Source organism: Schistocerca serialis, chromosome 8 (genome assembly GCF_023864345.2).
Source record: "Schistocerca serialis cubense isolate TAMUIC-IGC-003099 chromosome 8, iqSchSeri2.2, whole genome shotgun sequence".
Classification (NCBI taxonomy): Eukaryota; Metazoa; Arthropoda; class Insecta; order Orthoptera; family Acrididae; genus Schistocerca; species Schistocerca serialis.
The window spans coordinates 276,157,249-276,178,570 of NC_064645.1; the positions used below are offsets into that span (position 1 = coordinate 276,157,249).

General features: G+C 44.6%; 1 protein-coding gene across 1 annotated transcript in view; it reads right to left on the reverse strand.

Moving 5' to 3' along the window:
- The window catches only part of LOC126416075 (protein unc-80 homolog), a 1,008,688-nt gene that overhangs the window by 938,707 nt on the left and 48,659 nt on the right, over positions 1-21,322 (reverse strand). The gene's annotated exons all lie outside the window — the stretch shown is intronic.

Consider the following 21,322-nt stretch of genomic DNA (forward strand, 5'->3'; position numbering starts at 1 on the left):
TATATCAATGCCTGTCGGCAGCTTAGGGTCTTGATTTAATTATCATTACACTTCCTGAGGAATCTTCCAATGTGTCTCAGTCTGGCATCTGCCTTACCTTCTTTTAGTTGTATGTGGTCTTTCCAATTTAAATAGTTCAGTACGTATACTGATATATATAATGGGTGTGACTTCCTCCAGTTGTAGTTCTCAAGCGTGTAATCACACAGTAACGAGGCTTACCACGTATTATGCGCTTTACGTACATTTGTTAAGTTTAGGCTCACCTGCCAATCCCTACACCAAGCGACGATCCTCTTCCTGCATTTCCGTACAATTTTACTGAGTTGCGACTTCTCTGTATATTCCCTAAAACTGCAACGTCCGCGAACAACCTCTTGAAACTTCGGATTTTAGCCACTAGGATATAATGTGGCATGTAATTGTTCTACAAAATTCCCTTAGGTTATTCCCCGAAATTACTTTTATGTTTGAAGAACTTTACCTCCGGTAAGATTGACCTGCTTTGTTCTGTTTGCTAGCAACTCTTCAATTCAATCACATAGTTGGCCTGAAATTATGTTCGCTCTTATTTTGCTGACCAGCTGAAGGTCTGGTTCCATATCTAACGTCCTTTGAATCCAAGGAATACGGCATCAACCTAGGTGCCACTATCTCCCGTCTTCTGGGTCTCGTGGACAAGCAGAGCGAGGTGACGTTTAGCATCTAGGCGTATAATTTTTTGAGCCTGTTCAATGCCTTTTCTTGAAAACGGGAATTACGTGTGAATTCTTCCAATCACTAGGTACGCTTTTTTCCTCCAGCGGCCTACGGTGCACTGCTGCTACAAATGGAGCAAGTTATTTCGCATACTGTCGTATTGATATCCCCTCAGATCCAGTGGCCCATTCTTTGTTGAGCGATTTAAGTTACTTTTCTATTCCAGAGTCAGTTATTTAGACTCTTGACTCACACAGTTATTTAGACTCTTAAGTGCGACAATTTAAAAGTAGGAATCGCGATACGATAGTCCTCAGTGAAACAATTTTGAAAAATAGGAATTTAACGTTGCATCCGTGTCTGTGTCATCTTCTGTTTTGATCCCATTACGGTCACAGTGTCTGGAAAAATGGCTTTTATCCAGTTACCTGAGATCTTCTTACGATTTACTATCAGATTGACAAGTAGAATTTTGCTATATAATTGGTTTAACGCTTCGCGCATGTCTCTCCTTATGCTAATTTTGGCTTCGCTCTATTTATGTGTATCTATTAGTCCTGCAGTCTTTCCTGTATGGCAGTTTCCTAACTCGACTGTCGCACCACGCAGAGTCTTTGCAGCCACTCTGTTTTGCTCTTCAAGTACCTCTCTACGGCGTGTCGTACAGTACTCTTAAACTTGGACTGTTTATGCTCACATTTTCAGTCTCATGGATTAACGTTTGATCTTGAGCGCTCAGGTACTCTGAAATCTATGTCTTGTAGTCCTTCCTAAGCATCTTTCAACCTTTCTTTAAATTCCGATTTATAGCTGTTTTCAGTGACACTATAACGGCATAAGGGGACAGCCATGCTGCCAGTACCCTCTCTTGCCCTTCACCCACATATACACTGATAGCCAAAACATTATGACCACCTGCGTAACAACTTGTTTGTCCGTCTTTGGAATGGAATATATCACAGATTCTGGGTATCAGAGATCCGACAGTTTGTTGGTAGGTGTGTGAAACCACGTGGCATTAGATGTCTACGCACAGGTCATGCAATTCGCATAAATAACGGGCCGCTGATTTGCGTATGCGGTGATGGCACCCTATAGTGACCCAGATGGGTTTCATGGGATTTATATCAGGCGAATTTGGCCGCCAAGACATAAACATGAGTTCACTATAATGCTCCTGAAACCACCCTAGCACGATTCTGGCTCCAAGACAAGTACAGTAATACTGCTGAAACATGACATCGCCGTCGGGGAAGACACAAAGCATGAAGGGATGCAGATGGTTCGCAGCTGTCAGTGTGTCTTCGATTAATACCACAGGTCCCATGCAACCACAGGAGAATGTCTCACATAGCACAAAACTGCTCCCTCCAACCTACGTCCATGGCGCGCTGCACGTTTCGAGCTGCCGTTCTCCTTAATGACGGTGTCTGTGGAGACGATCATCGATCTAGTGTAGCAAACATGTGATTCGCCCGAGGAACCGACACGTTTCCATTGATCGGCGGTCGAATCCTGAGGGTCCTGTGCCCACTGCAATCGTAATTGACGATGTCCGTGTATCAATATGTGAAAACGTAAGGGGTGGTCTGCTCCGGAGCTCCAGTGTTCAACAATGTACAATGGTGTGCTCCGAAGTACTTGTGCGTGCACCAGCATTGTGCTCTTTCGGCAGAGATGCCACACGTCTCCATCTCTAATATTTTAACGAGCAGACAAGTCTCCGAACCTCACATTCTGTGAAGAGTTGTGGACGCACAATCATTTAGCGCCTTGTGGTAGTTTCACTGTCCATCTACCTCTTTCCGTAAATGCTCACGGCAGTAGGACGTGAATATTTGACTAGCTTCGCCGGTTTCGAGGTATTCATTTTCAGTATCTTCGTAATTTTCCCTTTGTCAAAGTCGCTTATCGCAATGGATTTCCCCATTTGCAGCCCATGTCTAGAGTGATCCCCTGTCCGTGTCTGCTCCGCTTATATACACCGATCAGCCAGAACATTACGACCACCTACCTAATAGGCGCTCGGTGGTCCTTTGGCACGGATAACAGCGGCGATGCTTCGTGGCCTAGAAGCAATGACGACTTGGTAGGTTGCTGGAGGAACATGGCACCACACCTGCAAACTCAAGTCACCTAATTCCCGTAAATTCCGCGGAGGGAGCGACGAGTCAGAAAATCACATCCTAGATGTATTCGAGTGGGTTCAGATCTGGCGAGATGGGAGTCAGGAAATCAATTGGAACTCACCAATGTGTTCCTCAAACAGCTCGATCACACTCCTGGCCTTGTGAAATGGTGCAAAATCTCGTTTAAAACTGCATCTGATGTTGGGAAGTATGATCGTATGAAAGGGTGTACGTGGTCTGCAAACCTTGGCCGTCCTGGTGCCTTGTACGAGCTCCCCTGGACCCATGGATGCCCACGTGAATGTTTCCCAGAGCATAATGGAGCCGCTGCCAACTTGTCTCCTTCCTGCAGTGCAGGTGTCAAAGAGCTGTTCCCCCAGAAGACGACGGATTCGCGCCCTCCCATCTGCACGATGAACCAAGTATAGGGACTCATCTGACCATGCAACCCTCTGCCACTGCACCAATTGCCGATGGTCATGTACCCACTTCAGTCGAAGTTGGAGATATCGTAGTCTTCACTTTGGCACAGATATGGCTCATCGGCTGCAGACTCCCATCTTTAGGAGCATTCGGTGCACGGAGTGCTCAGACACATTTGTACTCTACCCAACATTGAAGTCTGATGTTAGATTCGCCACAGTTCGCCGCCTGTCCTGTTTCACCAATCTGCCCAACCTGCGACGTCCGACATCTGTAATGTGGGGTGGCCGTCCAACCCCTTGACTTCTGTGTGACGTTTCACTTTGGTTTCGCCATGTGTTGAAGAAACCCACCACCGCACTCCTCGAACACCCGACAAATCCTGCAGTTTCCGAAATGCTCCTGCCGAGCCTCCGGGCCATGAAAATCTACCCTCGATTAGGTTGTTCGCCTTCCCCGTTATACATAGGAATTGCATGCTCACTGATACTACATGCACTGTGCGAGTGTCTGATTAGCTGTCATTCCTCGGCAGGTGACGCTGCTATCGCCTGAACGGGTGTATATCGATAATACACTGAAAAGCCAAAAAACTGGTACACCTGCCTAATATCGTGTAGGGCCCCGCGAGCACACGGAAGTGCCGCAACACAACGTGGGACGGACTCGACTAATGTCTGAAGTAGTGTTGGAGGGAACTGACACCATGAATCCTGCAAGGCTGTCCACAAATCCGTACCAGTACGAAGGGGTGGAGATCTCTTCTGAACAGCGCGTTGCAAGGCATCCCAGATATGATCAATAACGTTCATGTATGGGGAGTCCGGTGGCCAGCGGAAGTGTTCCTGGAGCCACTGTGTAGTAGTTCTGGACGTTTGGGGTGTCGCATTGTCCTGCTGGAGTTGCCCACGTCCGTCGGAATGCACAAAGGACATGAATGGATGCAGGTGATCAGTAAGGATGCTTGCCGGCCGTGGTGGCCGAGCGGTTTTGGGCGCTTCAGTCCGGAACCGCGCAACTGCTACGGTCGCAGGTTCGAATCCTGCCTCGGGCATGGATGTGTGTGCTGTCCTTAGGTTGGTTATGTTTAAGTAGTTCTAAGTTCTAGGGGACTGATGACCTCAGATGTTAAGTCCCATAGTGCTCAGAGCCGTTTGATTAAGTAATGATGCTTATGTACGTGTCACCTGTCAGTCGTATCTAGACATATCAGGTTCCCATATCACTCCAACTGCACACACCTCACACCATTTCCACCAGCTTGAACAGTCCCCTGCTGACATGCAGGGTCCATGCGTTCATTAGGTTGTCTCCGTACACGTCCATCCCCTCTATACAATTTGAAACGAGACTCGTGCGACCAGGAAACATGTTTCCAGTCATCAAAAGTCCAATGTCGGTAGTGACGGGCCCAAACGAGGCGTAAAACTTTGTGTCGAGAAGTCATCAAGGGTACACAAGTGGGCCTTCGGCTCCGAAAGCCCGTATCGACGATGTTTCGTTGAATGGTTCGGACGCTGACACTTGTTGATGGCCTACCATTGAAATCTGCAGAAATTTCCGGAAGGGCTGCACTTCTATCACGTTCAACTATTTAATTCAGTCGTCGTTGGCCCCGCTCTTGCAGGATCTTTTTCCGGCCCCAGCGATGTCGGAGATTTGATGTTTTACCGGATCCCTGATATTCACGGTACACACGTGAAATGGTCATATGGCAAAATCTCCACTTCATCGCTATCTTGGAGATGCTGTGTCCCATCGCTCGTGCGCTAGCTGTAACACTACGTTCAAACGCACTTAAATCTTGATAACCTGCCACAGTAGCAGCAGTAACCTATCTAAGAATTGCATCAGACACTAGTCTTATGTAGGCGTTGCCGACCGCAGCGTCGTATTCTGCCTCCTATATCAGTTTCTTTGAGGGTTAGTGTAGGTCGGTGCTCATAATGTTCTGGCTGATCAGTATACTCTTATTACCTTGCCACGTGCCCGCAGCGCCACCAAGGCGGCGTCCGACGTCGCGGTAAGCAGTGGTCGTAATGTTTTGGCTTATCTACATCTACATCCATACTCCGCAAGCCACCTAATGGTGTGTGGCGGAGGGTACTTTGAATGCCTCTATTGGTTCTCCCTTCTATTCTAGTCTCGTTTTGTTAGTGGAAAAAAAGATTGTCAGTATGCCTCTGTGTGGGCTCTGATTTTATCCTCATGGTCTCTTCGCGAGATATACGTAGGAGGGAGCAATATACTGCTTGACTCCTCCGTGAAGGTATGTTCTCGAAACTTCAACAAAAGCCCGTACCGAGCTACTGAGCGTCTCTCCTGCAGAGTCTTCCACTGGAGTTTATCTATCATCTCCGTAACGCTTTCGCGATTACTAAATGATCCTGTAACGAAGCGCGCTGCTCTCCGTTGGATCTTCTCTATCTCTTCAATCAACCCTATCTGATACGGATCCCACACTGCTGAGCAGTATTCAAGCAGTGGGCGAACAAGTGTACTGTAACCTACTTCCTTTGTTTTCGGATTGCATTTCCTTAGGATTCTTCCAATAAACCTCAGTCTGGCATCCGTTTACCGACGATCAACTTTATATGATCATTTCATTTTAAATCACTCCTAATTCCTACTCCCAGATAATTTATGGAATTAACTGCTTCCAGTTGCTGACCTGCTATTTTGTAGCTAAATGATAAGGGATCTATCTTTCTGTGTATTCGCAGCACATTACACTTGTCTACATTGAGATTCAGTTGCCATTCCCTGCACCATGCGTCAATTCGTTGCAGATCCTCCAGGATTTCAGTACAATTTTCCATTGTTACAACCTCTTGATATACCACAGCATCATCCGCAAAAAGCCTCAGTGAACTCCCGATGTTATCCACAAGGTCATTTATGTATATTGTGAATAGCAACGGTCCTACGACGCTCCCCTGCGGCACACTTGAAATCACTCTTACTTCGGAAGACATCTCTCCATTGAGAATGACATGCTCCGTTCTGTTATCTAGGAACTCTTCAATCCAGTCACACAGTTGGTCTGATAGTCCATATGCTCTTACTTTGTTCATTAAACGACTGTGGGGAACTGTATCGAATACCTTGTGGAAGTCAAGAAACACGGCATATACCTGGGAACCCGTGTCTATGGCCCTCTGAGTCTCGTGGACGAATAGCGCGAGCTGGGTTTCACACGATCGTCTTTTTCGAAACCCATGCTGATTCCCACAGAGTAGATTTCTAGTCTCCAGAAAAGTCATTACATTCGAACATAATGCGTGTTCCAAAATTCTACAACTGATCGATGTTAGAAATATAGGTCTATAGTTCCGCACATCTGTTCGACGTCCCTTGTTGAAAACGGGGATGGCCTGTGCCCTTTTCCAATCCTTTGGAACTCTACGCTCTTCTAGAGACCTACTGTACACCGCTGCAAGAAGGGGGGCAAGTTCCTTCGCGTACGCTGTGTAAAATCGAAATGGTATCCCATCAGGTCCAGCGGCCTTTCCTCTTTTGAGCGATTTTAATTGTTTTTCTATCCCTCTGTCGTCTATTTCGATATCTACCATTTTGTCATCTGTGCGACAATCTAGAGAAGGAACTACAGTGCAGTCTTCCTCTGTGAAACAGCTTTGGAAAAAGACATTTAGTATTTCGACCTTTAGTTTGTCATCCTCTGTTTTAGTACCATTTTGGTCACAGAGTATCTGGACATTTTGTTTTGATCCACGTACCGCTTTGACATAAGACCAAAATTTCTTATCGGTGTACGTGACACCGCTAGGTCGAAAGTCTTGGAAAATGTTGCTTCGTCAATAACTAGAAGTACCCGTGGAGGCCAATCAGCTGCTGATAGTGTCTTCACACGCTGTACGTGGTACGGAAACAACTGGTTCTCCCGTAGCACTCTCCATACAGTGACGTGGTCAACGTTACCTTGTACAGCAGCAACTTCTCTGACGCTGACATTAGGGTTATCGTCAACTGCATGAAGAATTGCCTCGTCCGTTTCAGGTGTCCTCGTCGTTCCCCAGTCGCGAGTCATAGGCTGGAATGTTCCGTACTCCTTAAGACGCCGATCAATTGCTTCGAACGCCTTCCTGTCGGGACACCTTCGTTCTGGAAATCTGTCTCGATACAAAAGTACCGCGCCACGGCTATTGCCCCGTGCTAATCCATACATCAAATGGGCATCTGCCAACTCCGCATTTGTAAACATTGCACTGACTGCAAAACCATGTTCGTGATGAACACTAACCTGTTGATGCTACGTACTGGTGTGCTTGATGCTAGTACTGTAGAGCAATGAGTCGCATGTCAACACAAGCTCCGAAGTCAACATTACCTTCCTTCAATTGGGCCAATTGGCGGTGAATCGAGGAAGTACAGTACATACTGACAAACTAAAATGAGCTCTAACATGGAAATTAAGCGTTTCCGGACACATGTCCACATAACATCTTTTCTTTATTTGTGTGTGAGGAATGTTTCTTGAAAGTTTGGCCGTACCTTTTTGTAACATTCTGTATTTACATTTCGTACATTTCGATATAGTCACTAACAACGGGCCATGGCCGACATCTTCCTGTTTCCTTAATGAACAGTAGACTTACTCAAATAAAGTGAATCCTCATTTTTTGTATTAACTTCCAAGGAATACAGAAATTTTATATGATATGACGGTTCTAAACCATTTTAGAATTTTTTCGCAAGATACAGAGTAACAACAGACAAAACTTATCAGGAAGGAAGTTAGATATGTAGAGCATGAGAATTTATTTAATAATAACGAAAGATGTCAGTTCAGATTACGCAGCAAGTTCAGCATCTCAGATAATGTAAATTTTACTGACATAATGAAAGGGGTAGTGCCAGAGGTGAGCAAAAGAAAAATTGATCAAACAAATTTCAAGCTTGTAGCCGGTCGTCGTTTAATTCGTCCCACGCTATTTCGAATGGGTACCTTCCGATCATCTTCAGGTAAGCCATCGAAGACTGGCGAAGTCTTTTTTTTCCATTCTCGTCTCTGAGCGAGGCGGACGGATCACTGACAGGTCTGCTCTATTGGGCCTAAGGTTCTGTTGTGACTTGTTTATTTGCTGCAGTGGGCTTGGGAGGGGATTTTATCTTATGTCTTCTAATGCGGAATTTATCTGGGATTAAAGTCGACATCTCAGGCATTCGCCTTACGACTAAGGGAAACCCGCAAAAACCTCAGTTGGAGCTGATCTGACGAAATCTTGTTTCGTTCCGCAACATATAGCGCGCTGCGAGTATTCCGCTCATGTGTCAGAATCAAGTTAAAAGACGGCCTATACTTCCAGCGGCAGCACCCTAGCTACTGGAACCGCGGAACTCAGCTGTGTCATCAGTTTTTTCCGTGATAGTGGCGCACTTTGTCGTCTTCGATTAGAACAAATCTTGCAGACGATGGGGTTCCATTAGCCACTATCACGGAAAAAATTGATGACACATGATAATGGCTACCAGTTTGACTGTACATGGAACCCCATCATCTCCACTATTTCTTCTAATCGAAGACGACAAAGTGCGCCAACGGCCGCGGCCAGTGGTAATGCCAGCTGAGTTCCACGATTCCATCGTCGAGGGCGCTGCCACCCGGACGTGTGGTCCGTTTGTCAACCCGATTTTTGACGTATGCGCGGAATACTCGCAGCGCGCTAAATGTTGCGGAAAGGAGCAAGTCTTCGTCAGTCTTCAACGGCTCACCTGAAGATAATTAGCAGTTGCGCAGTCGAAATATCGTGGGATAAATTAAACGACGACCAGTTGCAAGCCGCAAATTTGTTTGAACATTCAGTTCGCCGGAAAAATCTGAAAATTCACAATATTTAATAGCCTGACGTGGCACTGACAAATGTTAATTATCAGGACAACTGCTTATCACAGGAAATGCTGGAAACCATGATTTCGATGCACCCATCGGTTGCTGTCACACGTCTGCGTAAGCACGTCTCCCGCGTACTCTGTGTCGAGCACTTCGCCGTATATTTACGTTTTTCCATGACCAACCCTGTTCGCCGACCACTTAGGCCACCAGGCATACATCTACAACTGGCGATTTCCCACACTCAAGTCAAAAATGTTCAAATATGTATGAAATCTTATAGGACTTAACTGCTAAGGTCATCAGTCCCTAAGCTTACACACTACTTAATATAAACTATCCTAAGGACAAACACACACACACCCATGCCCGAAGGAGGACTCGAACCTCCGCCGGGACCAGCCGCACAGTCCAAGACTGCAGCGCCCAAGACCGCTCGGCTAATCCCGCGCGGCCCACACTCCAGTCCCCCACGGGTCTAGCCTGCAGCAGGCACATGAAACCCCAGTCACGTTGCTGGCTCTGCCATCAAGTCACACTCTCAACACAAATTCATCCACCTGCCTATTTAAACTCGTCAACAACTGGCACAGCAGCATTCAATTACGTTCTGGCCTTTATTCCACCTGCACCCCTGCAATCCAATCTTCAATGCGCAAACAACCACTTAGCGTACGTTCCCGGGTTTACACCAGCTGTTCCCATGTGGCTCATCAGTTGAAGCACACACTCGATATCTGAGCTACGCTCATGCTCCAGGCTTTACACTGTCTATGCGTCTCATCCATCGGAACATGAGCACTGCCATGCGATACCAGTTCCAACGTCGACCCAGACACCAGCCAGGACAATATATTCAAAGGAGTTGTCTGCCGAGTGTTACGTGTTCTTGTAACTCCTTTAAGAACTGTGGGTACTTGAGCAATGATTTATTCTTGTAATTGACCCAAAGAACTAGAAAATGTCATTGTAGCCTAATTACGCTACCTGAGCCGTGCAAGGCTCGAGTTTATCCCATTTATTGTTTGTCACCTTCTATTACGGTACTGCCGCCTCTGTTTCTTATTCCATTTATTGGCGTCACAAACTTCCTGTCATACTTGCCCGTGAGCGGCAGCAGCAGCGCGTATCGATAAGTGCACTGTCGTACCATCTCTGGAGCGACCGATTGTATTTCAGGGTCGTCGGTGTGTCTGGCAGTGTGTTCGGGATGGACCAGCAGTGCAGTCGGCACGCAGCAGCAGTGAAGTCGGGGACGGAGCGCCGGTGAGGCGCCGACAGCCAGTGCTCGCCGATCGCTGGCGACACACGTGTACTGGCCGACGGAGTGAGATTGGGGGGGGGGGGGGGAGACTTCCGTTGGTTGGTCGTTCGGTTGGTCGTTCATCGGCCGACGTATATTTGGTCTTTTCACCGTTTCCGGGCCTGGCAGTTGGTCGGTTGGCGTGGAGCAGAGGTTAGCTTGTCGATGGGTCCGTTGACTGTCTGTCGGTTGGGTTGTCGTCGGATCGACAAGGGCTGGACCGACTACCTGTCTCACCTAAGCGAGCGATAATGTTTAAATTCCAGGCCGACACTCGGAACTTCTGAGCGCCCTTGGGTGTACTGCCTTTTCTTGTTTGGTCTTGTTGTTTGTACTTGTATGGCTTCTAGCCGATTTTTAGATTAAGGTTGTTTTGCCCTTAAGGCGTCAGATGGTTTGGGCCTTCAGCCTAATGTAAGAACTGTTTTACGTAAAGCCTTTGGCATTTTTTAAAAATTAATATAATTTTAAAATTAATATAATTGAGTCTTAAGTGTTAGGCCTTCAGCCGATTTTGAATTTAAGTTGTTTTGCCCTTAAAGTGTCAGATTCTTTGAGCCTTCAGCCTAATTAAGGAATTGTTTTAAGATAAGGCTTTGCCTTTTAAATTTCTGATTTTGGTTGAGCTTTAAGTTATTGGCTTTCAGCCGTTTTTAAATTAAAGTGGTCTTGCCCTTAATGTATGAGATTGTACGGCGCATTCAGCCGCTAATTAAGTTCCAAAATTAAAGCTGCGCATTTTTTTTTAATTTTCTTGGCTCCTGTAATGTTTGATCAAATGAAAGGTTGTATGTTCGAGTGGAACTGACAGCCGCTTATTTTGGCCCCTTTCCACAACTTAAACTACCTGTCCTGTCTTGCGGGTTTACCAGGGCGTCTCACTACCTTCTGATATCTTGTGTGTTTTCTGTGTTATGCCACTCTTAACAAAGTGCACTTGTTGTTGTCTACCTGATAGCCCAGTTGTTCCACATGCACCACACCACCAGACACATCATTTGGCGACGAGCATCAGGTATGCCATCATAGCATCCAGTCTGCTTCGTATCCAGTTACCACTTTCTCCAGCCACGCCAGAAGCTACATCTGCTGCTCCCCAGACTGTAGTCACGGGTGACCCTCTTCCCTGGAGCGTCATTGCGACAGCATCATACCGTGCCCACGTTTACAGACAACTGGCATAACTTTTCCCTGTTCCTCACGCAGGTGGTACTCCTCAGCGTTCTTTACACATCGTTGGTGCACTAATGGAGGTGACTGTCACTACTGTCATCGTCTCCAACGTGGCATCCATCATTCACGCTTTCTGGTACTGGTTGCAGCATGTACATTTCTGCATGCAGCTACCTCCAGGTGGGGTCCTAGTGAAGCTGGCCAGCATCACTATGTCGCTAGAACACTTCCAAGGTCAACCACCACCAGACAGCACCACCGGAGCTACCCACGTCTGCCACACTACTAGAATAGCAGACTCGTCAATAGTCCAGTGGTTTTAACTGCACTTCTTTGTCCTTGGACCAACCCCGTACACCATACAACAGCACTGGCCAGTACACATTGAAGTTTGGATAGCTTGGCTCGAGCCCCCATGTGCTATGGCACGAAAAATATATATATTTGCTACACTCAGCTTCATTGAGCGGCCCAGAGATGTGGCTGGTCTCAATGTTTGGCTAAGATTTTCGTTACAGGATGCCAGCTCACACCTGTCGTAAACTCATTTTTTAAGCTGAAATAAAATATAAAAAAACAACGCAGGCAGGTACTGCGGCGAAATTTAAAATATTGAGTCACTCACGTTGATTTATAATTTGAAAAAGTAGTTTATGTATTACTTTTCAATGGAAATGAGCGTTTGGCGTCAATGGCCGGGAGGCCCCTTGCGGGGCAGGTCTGGCCGCCTTGGTGCAGGTCTTATTACATTCGTCGCCACATTGGGCGACCTGCGCACCGGATGGGGAAGAAATAATGATGAAGACCGCACAACACCCAGCCCCTGAGCGGAGAAAATCCCTGCCCCAGCCGGAAATCGAAACCGGGCCCTTAGGACTGCAAGCCGTCACGTTGACCACTCAAATATCGGGGCGGACTATATTTTTCAATACATTCACTAAACACTTAAATTGCAGTCTGAGGGGCTTTTACATAGGCGCGGCCTTTAACAATTGATGCTACAACACTTCACTATAAAATTCGTATGCCGCTATCATGGCACTCAACAGTCTGTTCACAATTCACAAAATACACTCTTGTCTGCTGTCCTAAACAACTATACTGCGCTCCACTTGATCGCTTTCGAACGTCGCTACATACATACATGTCCCCAAACGTCGCTACCAACCCTCTACTAGCCTCAGATTCCCGGCACGTCCTGCTCTTAGCGTCGCTCAGAACCAACTCCCTCGTCATCAAAGACGACCACCCTCTGCACCCTCGAAACGACTACCTAACTCAAAACAATGTTTGACAAAAAGAATTGCGAATATACTAAAACTACACACGGTCGCAGGTTCTAATCCTGCCTCGGGCATGGATGTGTGTGAAGTCCTTAGGTTAGTTAGGTTTAAGTAGTTCTAAGTTCTAGGGGACTGATGACCTCAGATGTTAAGTCCCATAGTGCTCAGAGCCATTTGAACCATTTAAAACTACACACAAAAACATATATGATACACTGAAAAACATGGAAAATCTCCGGGCAATAACAATTTAACGTCCAATTTTTTGTATCTGCCGCCCTTTTTTCACAAATAATGTTCTTGTGGTGTGATATTGCTTTTCCCGTATTTTTGATACTAAACATAAATAAATAAAAATACATACTTAATTACTCATCTACCTGTTTAAACAATAGAATGCTGCAGCTAGTTTCGTCTCTTTAAATTTATTTGTTATTAAAAACACTGTTTCTCTCAGTCGAATCCCACATTCCAACCTCTCATTCAAAAATGGTACACACTATGGTAAATCGGCTGTGATTGCTCGATGCAGTTGTGCTACCCGCATCCGTAGACACTTTGTTCACATTAATCGGCCAAAGCATTACTTTTGAACTTTCATAAATTTACAATTTTTAAGACAACCATAACTTTTAAACTATTATATATTTTTGTGGCGCGTCTAGATAATTTAGTTTTACATATTTTTCTATCCACGAGTGCCAACTCGCACCTCCGTGTCACTCTTAGTTTTTTTTATCAACTTTCCTCTGGCGTATAAATTTCTCCATGCGCACAAACACGGTCATACGCGCCCCTGCCTAGCGTCCGGTCGGGTTTTTCCAAGGCCTCGTAACGCTAGCCGCTCGCCACGTTCCCATAGCAAGCGCCAGCCACGTGCTCTGCGGCGGGAAACTGCCGCTCTAATCTCAGCCCACAACTTGTACACTCACAACCCCCTCCGGCGGCTTTGTATGCAATATCCTCCAATGTGTGTTCCTCTTCTTACCAAGCTACATATTCTCTGGCAGCTTAACACACAATGATCTCTTCCAACACTCTTCCCTTTTCCCCCAGTGGACATGCGTCACTTCCCCTGGGAGCTTCGCATGCAATGGAGTCCTCCAGTGCTCCACCCTCTTCTTTCCATGCTTCTGCACATCACATCCTTCACTATCTATTCGTAATCCTGTACATCTATAAATGTAAACTCCACACTTGTAGACACACCCACATTATGCTAAGCAGTCACAGTTGCGCACGCATCAACACTCATGTACATGTCCACTCTTGCTCATGCATGCTCACTCATGCATCCCCACAACCTTCCATTCGAATATGCCATCCTTACAAGGTGCTATTCCTCTACACCTTAAAAGATGCTACATATGCCTCTCAGCCCTCCAGGTACACTGCAAGCATTCTTCCTCTTCGTGCGCAGGCGATTTGGCCGCCACACTCTGCTTTTCAGTCTCTGGACACTTTTATCATTTTCCACATCCTACTGCATGGTTCCTGCGCTTCTCTTCTGTCGTGTGCCATCGCTCCTCCCTCAATAAACTCTCCTGTGTTTGTTTTATTTTTTCAGGCTTGCTCATGATTTTCCTGTCCTCATTGACTCTGCTGTTTGCATCGATTGGGCTGGCCATAGCCTACTTGGATGCCACCTCACAACCTCAGGACAGAGATTCAACTGTACAGGTCACAGATGCCAAGGGCTCCCTATCACCCAAGGAATGGCACCTCTTTGATATGGACACCTATCGACACTGTGATTTCTAGCATCTGGCTGACGCCACTGCCCTATTACCTCGAGTTGTCAATGCTGCAGGCATGGCCAGCTTTCGTCATTGCCTTCCCTCCCCACAGGCGGAAGAGGATGCAGGGTCTGCAGCTGATGTCACAATGGCTCTGCCTTCTCTCCCCCTAAGGGGGAAGGGGATGCAGGACCCTCAGCTGCCGCCAAGATGTCTCCAACAATTTTCCATAAGGAGGAAGGGATGTTATGTCCATGACCATTTGCCTCACGCTTAGGCTATCAGACTTACACCTACGACCTGCAGGTTGCCGCTCTCTACCATTACAGCCGCCACAGCAGGCTAGTCTCACCATTTTCAGAGAGCGCTTCGACTACCACAACGCTGCAGTCAGATCTTGTACTCCGACAGACATTCATCTATGTAAGACGCTGCAACGATAGGCAGAGCATTGTTTGCTTATGCCCTGGACTTTATGCTGGTTGTGCTCCTGTGGTTCATCTGTCAGAACACATCAAGTAATCATGCAGCCTGGGCTCTGGGCTTCGCACTGGCCGTGCCACTGTGGCTCATCAGTCAGAGCACATGCTTTCCCTCCAAGCTTCACTTACGCTCTAGGCTTCGCGCCAATGTCCCCAAGCGGCTCATCCATCAGAGCGTGAGCAGAGCTCGCAGTAGCATCGATCCGATAGTAGTTGAAACGTCGACCCAGACGCGAGCCAGAACAGAGTCCATTCAAAGGAGTTATTACCTCTTTCTGTAACTCCCTTAGTAACTGTGATATCTTGACAAGTGTTATTTCTTTTTGTAAATCACAAAAGAACCGAAAAGTTGCTTGTCAAGTGTTATTACTTATTTCAACTGACCCAAAGAACTGAGAAATATCTTTGCAGCCGAATTGTGCTACCTTCAGAAATCTTGTGTGTTTTCTGTGTTATACTACTCGTAGTAAAGAGTGCTTACTCTTGTCTACTTGGTAGCCCAGTTATTCCGCGAGTACCACACCACCGGAAGTATCACGTTTGAGTGAGTGAAAGGAGGACACAGGTTTAGTCAGCAGTTATGTGCACTACTAAAGATAACTCACCTTAAAACAGTGCTTGTTGATTATCGAGTATTACGCGAAGCACAATTCATGGAAAACGTGTGTGACAATGTTTGCGCAAGAGTTTAAGAATCGAAGTGTTCTGGCAACAGCTCCAGCAAAGTTTGCAATGTAAAACTCATTGGTAAAACTGTATGAAACGTGCTCTGTTGTGAATAGACACCACAACTATTCCGAAAAGTATACGAACACCAGAAAAAAATTACTCAAGTGCGGGAAAACCGGGAACAAAATCTGACGAAATCCCAACGTCGTTTATCTGTGAAAGTGACAATTAAGTGACCGTCGTGTCGAAACGTTATCAAATAGGAACTACATCTGTACCCTGAAAAATTTACTGTTGTGCATAAGTTAAAGCGTCCAGACAAATTTTGGCGTTTTGAGTTCTAGTGGTGGTTTCCGAAGGAAGTCTAATCAGGATTACTGGGTCCTGAGTTTTTCTTTAAGAAGGGGCCTGGTTCAGACCGTCATGGTAAGCGAACTCACAGAAAATGCGTCATTATGCATCAGAAAACCCCCATCAGCACTATGAAGAGCCGTTGCATGATCTTAAGATTGGTGTTTCGTGCACAATTTCTGGTGTCCACAAGGTAAAATGATTCTTTTACCAAACTATTAATGCTAACCGTTACATCCAGAAACTGTTTAACCCATACATGGATCAACTCACAGAAGATGAACAACTGTAAGGTTATTTTCAGCAGGAAGGGGAAATAGCACGCATCGTTTTGCCAACCTTGTCAAGAGTGCATGAGGTGTTCGGTGAGGAGTGGACAATCAGCAGAGGCATTGCAATCTCCTGGCCTACTTGGTCACCTGATTTCTTTCCAGGCGATTTTTATTTAATGTGACACCAGGTTCTTTGGTGCAACTTATATGTAAATATTTTGCTCATATTAATCTGCCCGCATCTCGTGGTCGTGCGGTAGCGTTCTCGCTTCCCACGCCCGGGTTCCCGGGTTCGATTCCCGGCGGGGTCAGGGATTTTCTCTCCCTCGTGATGGCTGGGTGTTGTGTGCTGTCCTTAGGTTAGTTAGGTTTAAGTAGTTCTAAGTTCTAGGGGACTGATGACCATTGATGTTAAGTCCCATAGTGCTCAGAGCCATTTGACCCCATATTAATCTGAGCATATACTTTTCAAATCTACGTTCTATTTAAAAGCTATTATGCTAAAACAATATCTGTAAAACTGGTTCATGCATAGGGCACATAGAATTGTAGTGATGTAAAACCGGGAAGGAAGTCCGTAAGCAACGAACCTCGCTTGACAGGTACAGAATAGGAGGATCTGGCGGTAGGACCGCCAGTAGTCTTGGCAGACAAGAGGCTGTGGCTAGAATGCAAACCGTTCATATCGAGGATGCCGAAGGAGGAAGGAAAGCAGCTATTTTGAACAACAATTTCTCGTATGTGGAAGATTACTGGCTAATTATTCAAGGCATTTCTTGGTTCGCTCTGAATCACAAAAATCCGGCGCCAAAAAGATAATTTTTGTAGCCTTTTATATATCAAGAGCATTTATGTTAGTCACAGAATATCGCTACAACCACCACTTTCATCTCAGGATGTAAACTGATAACTGTAATCTTGCATGGGTCAGTTATTTGCTTTATATGCAAATAATAATCATATTTCGTTTAACTTCGTATTGAGAACCTTGTATTGAACCTTTATCATTTTACCAAGACAGGATCCTTTTCCTAGTGATGTAGTTACCAAGAATGCTTAGTTACTGGACTACATAATAATTTCTTGCTGTATCAGTGCATAGTGAGATTTGTGGAGTAGTAGATTTCTTAAGATTTCAATCAGTTTTGTTTCTGAAATACCCCACGAATAATTTTCAGCAATGAAGCGTTAAAGTTTCTCCATAACTAAAGATGCAAAGGAAAGAACTTATTACTTTACTTTAATGTTCAGCATTAAAAATATCTAAATAGGACAGCGATCATTTTGAATAGTTACTGGTAATTGCAGTTTAAGTGCCAATTAATGAATATCTGCTTCACAGATTTGTTAAAGTGTTTATATTCATGTTTCTGTGTTTAGAAGAGTTTTCTCCTTTCGTTTTATCAGAAGTGTTTGCTTATATCTAAGTAAAATATTAGAATAGTTTCTGGGTCCCATCCTAAAGATTTTGCCAATATTATAAACATTATTACAATGACAGTACTAATTAAGTTTAATTACAATTTCAGAGGCATTTATGTGCTCTAAAAATTAACAGGCTACAACTATTCACGCTAACATATTCTGGGACAAGATGTTTTTGTTCTCTGTTTGGTACAAAGAAGTAAATGCTACTACATAAAACAATTAACGTAACTATTTAAAGACCAGCTGTATGTCAGTGTTTTTCAATACTTAACGTATAGAAGCTTCTCGTGTCCACATTAGTTGTGCTTCTCCCTTAGGTAATGACACTGTGTAATACACACTAGCTTTCTTACTTTATGTTCAGATATTAAGTGTTATTGAGAGGTAGTTTGTTGCCGAAACGTTGTAAGATTCCATTGCGTTACTCATGACAAACCACTGTTCTATTACTGGCTACATTATGCTACTTTTAGCGTCCAGTTTGATAAACAGATTTCAGCACGATGTTAAGGTATTTATTGTAGTTAACTTTATTAGTGAACAGTATAACCACTTAGTACCACTTTACCTAATTAGGCTGGCTGCCCTCTTTTGATTTACAATATTACAGTTTGCTTTACAACTACCAGCACCGTGGTTCGATTCCTACTAGTTCGGCTACTGCTCACTACTGAACTGACTTAATTTTCTGACTAACGTAACATAGTCCAATACTTTATCCATTACACTCGACCACGGACATTAAAATTCCTACTTTGGGAGTAACATTACCGGCGAATTGTTATAGTAACAATAGACAGAATGTTATAATCCTCAAGCAATGAAAGAGGTACCGTAGAACGCTGAAAACATTATTCCCTTTATTCCTCATACAGAGCTGCTACAGAAGTCTCACAGTCTGATAAATCTAGCACAGCTCTCCATCGACACCAACAGCTTCCGTGACGTTCGTTGACAAGGACCAGTCTCATTCTTATTATAAACATTTACCAGGCCAGTTTTGTCTTGCCCGTCCTGTGCAAACAGTAAAAGACACTGTTGGTACGAAGAGAGCAAAGGAAAAGAATTGTTCGATACAACAATGCAACTGTTCAAGACAATATGTGTGTTTAAAGTTAACAATAGAAAAATGAATGAATTTACTAATTTATCAAAATTACATAGAAATGTCTTCAACTGAGCGTCTGGACAGAGATACAGAATTAAAGGGGGGTCTTTAACAGTAGAAATTTGAATGAATTTACAGAATTTAACAAAACCATGTCTGGATTGAAATCCAGAATTAAAAGAGGACCCAGACCAAAGCTGTTCTCAGTGCTTCTAAACAATTTATCACATCCATAAACTGGGAAAAAGAAGAAGAAATGTGTGCTGTTGGAACTTATGTGAACCACCTTCTTGTTGTTGATGAGATTTATTATTGTTTTCCCTTAGTGCAGATAAAGTTCCATAACGACTGGAAAAATTTAGTTCAGCAAGCTGAAAGTAGGTCAGAAAAAGACTAAAATAATGTAAGGTGAACACATCGAACAGAAAATTATGCGCCTTAATAATGGAATTATAGAAAGAGTTGAATATTTTCGTATTGGTGAGGGCACCTGAAGGCAATGGACAACAAAAGAAATAAACAAAAGAGCAAATATTATCTAGAACGCTTTTAGTAATCGAAGTACTGGTTTCAAAGCAAAGCTTATTCTGTGGACGAGAAAAGTTTACAATCAGTGGTTATTACCAATTTTGACTTACGGCAACGAGACATGGATTTTAAACGTGAAAACCATTCAAAACTTGCCGTTGCTCAGCGAGCAGTGGAAACCGCTATGTTGTAAAGTCCAAGGAAAGAAAAGTGAATCAACGAACAGACTCAAGAAATACTGGCATACCATGAAGGAAACAAATGCAATTATGCATCCTTAAACCGTCAGGATGTGCCACGCCAAGTTAACGACCAAACATTTAGTGAAGGCTGTACGAAGAAATAGCCAACCATCGGCATTGTGGTCTGCACGAAATATAGAGCCGATTCAGAAAATGTTTACGTACTGACCCCATAAATGGGCATGTCAGGAAGTGCGTCAAAGTAGATTCTAGGTACACGTTGTACATACAGTCCTCGCATAAATTTGTACATTTTTGTTCATTACAACCGAATTACATGTAGGAATATACATTTGACAACTGTGATCGAGGAATGGACTCAAGGAAGTTTGACTTGACCAGGAACAGTCATTAGGAACGACCTTGTTGTTCGGTGACATGGCGTTTTGTGTTGGTGGATTAGTGAACAGGCTTAATTCCCATTACTTTTGATGGCAGTTGTGGTGTCACAGCTAGACACCACACTGCTAGGTGGTAGCCTTTAAATCGGCCGCGGTCCGTTAGTATACGTCGGACCCGCGTGTCGCCACTATCAGTGATTGCACACCGAGCGCCGCCACACGGCAGGTCTAGAGAGACCCCCTAGCACTCGCCCCAGTTGTACAGCCGACTTTGCTAGCGATGGTTCACTGCCTACATACGCTCTCATTTGCAGAGACGACAGTTTAGCATAGCCTTCAGCTACGTCATTTGCTACGACCTAGCAAGGCGCCATATTCAGTTACTATTGATATTGATATTGTGAATCATGTACCGTCAAGAGCGACGTTCATCATTAATGGATTAAAGTTAAGTGTCAATCTACTTACGACCGATTTCTGAATTCTAATTCCTTGTCATGTTCCAGACCTCACGTCAGTATAGTTCTTCCCTCCTCACGCCAGCCTGCGTCAGCTAAAACGCGTGCATTTCGGCCTCCTCTAGTAACACGGTGTTGGCTCTTCTGCCAACTACTACAGCAATCTATCGACTAAATAAATAAAAAATTTGTATGCAATGTATTTTATAATTGCATACTGTTGCAAAGAAACTGATTACAAATACGAGTAATAGTACTTCCATGTGAAGTGTCGTTGTGAGGTCTGTACTATATATCAACGTAATCTGCGTTATAGAACGTCAAGTGTCATTATGAGGTTTCTATATTATTTAATATTAACAATACTGACAAGGGAACCTCCCCATCGCACCACCCTCAGATTTAGTTATAAGTTGACACAGTGGATAGGCCTTGAAAAATTGAACACAGATCAAACGAGAAAACAGGAAGAAGTTGTGTGGAACTATGAAAAAATAAACAAAATATACAAACTGGGTAGTCCATGTGCAATATAGGCGACATCAAGGATAACATGAGCTCAGGAGCGCCGTGGTCCCGTGGTTAGCGTGAGCAGCTGCGGAACGAGAGGTCCTTGGTTCAAGTCTTCTCTCGAGAGAAAAGTTTACTTTCTTTATTTTCGCAAAGTTATGATCTGTCCGTTCGTTCATTGACGTCTCTGTTCACTGTAATAAGTTTAGTGTCTGTGTTTTGCGACCGCACCGCAAAAGCGTGCGATTAGTAGACGAAAGGACGTGCCTCCAATGGGAACCGAAAACATTTGATCGCAAGGTCATAGGTCAACCGATTCCTCCACATTGCCCTTGT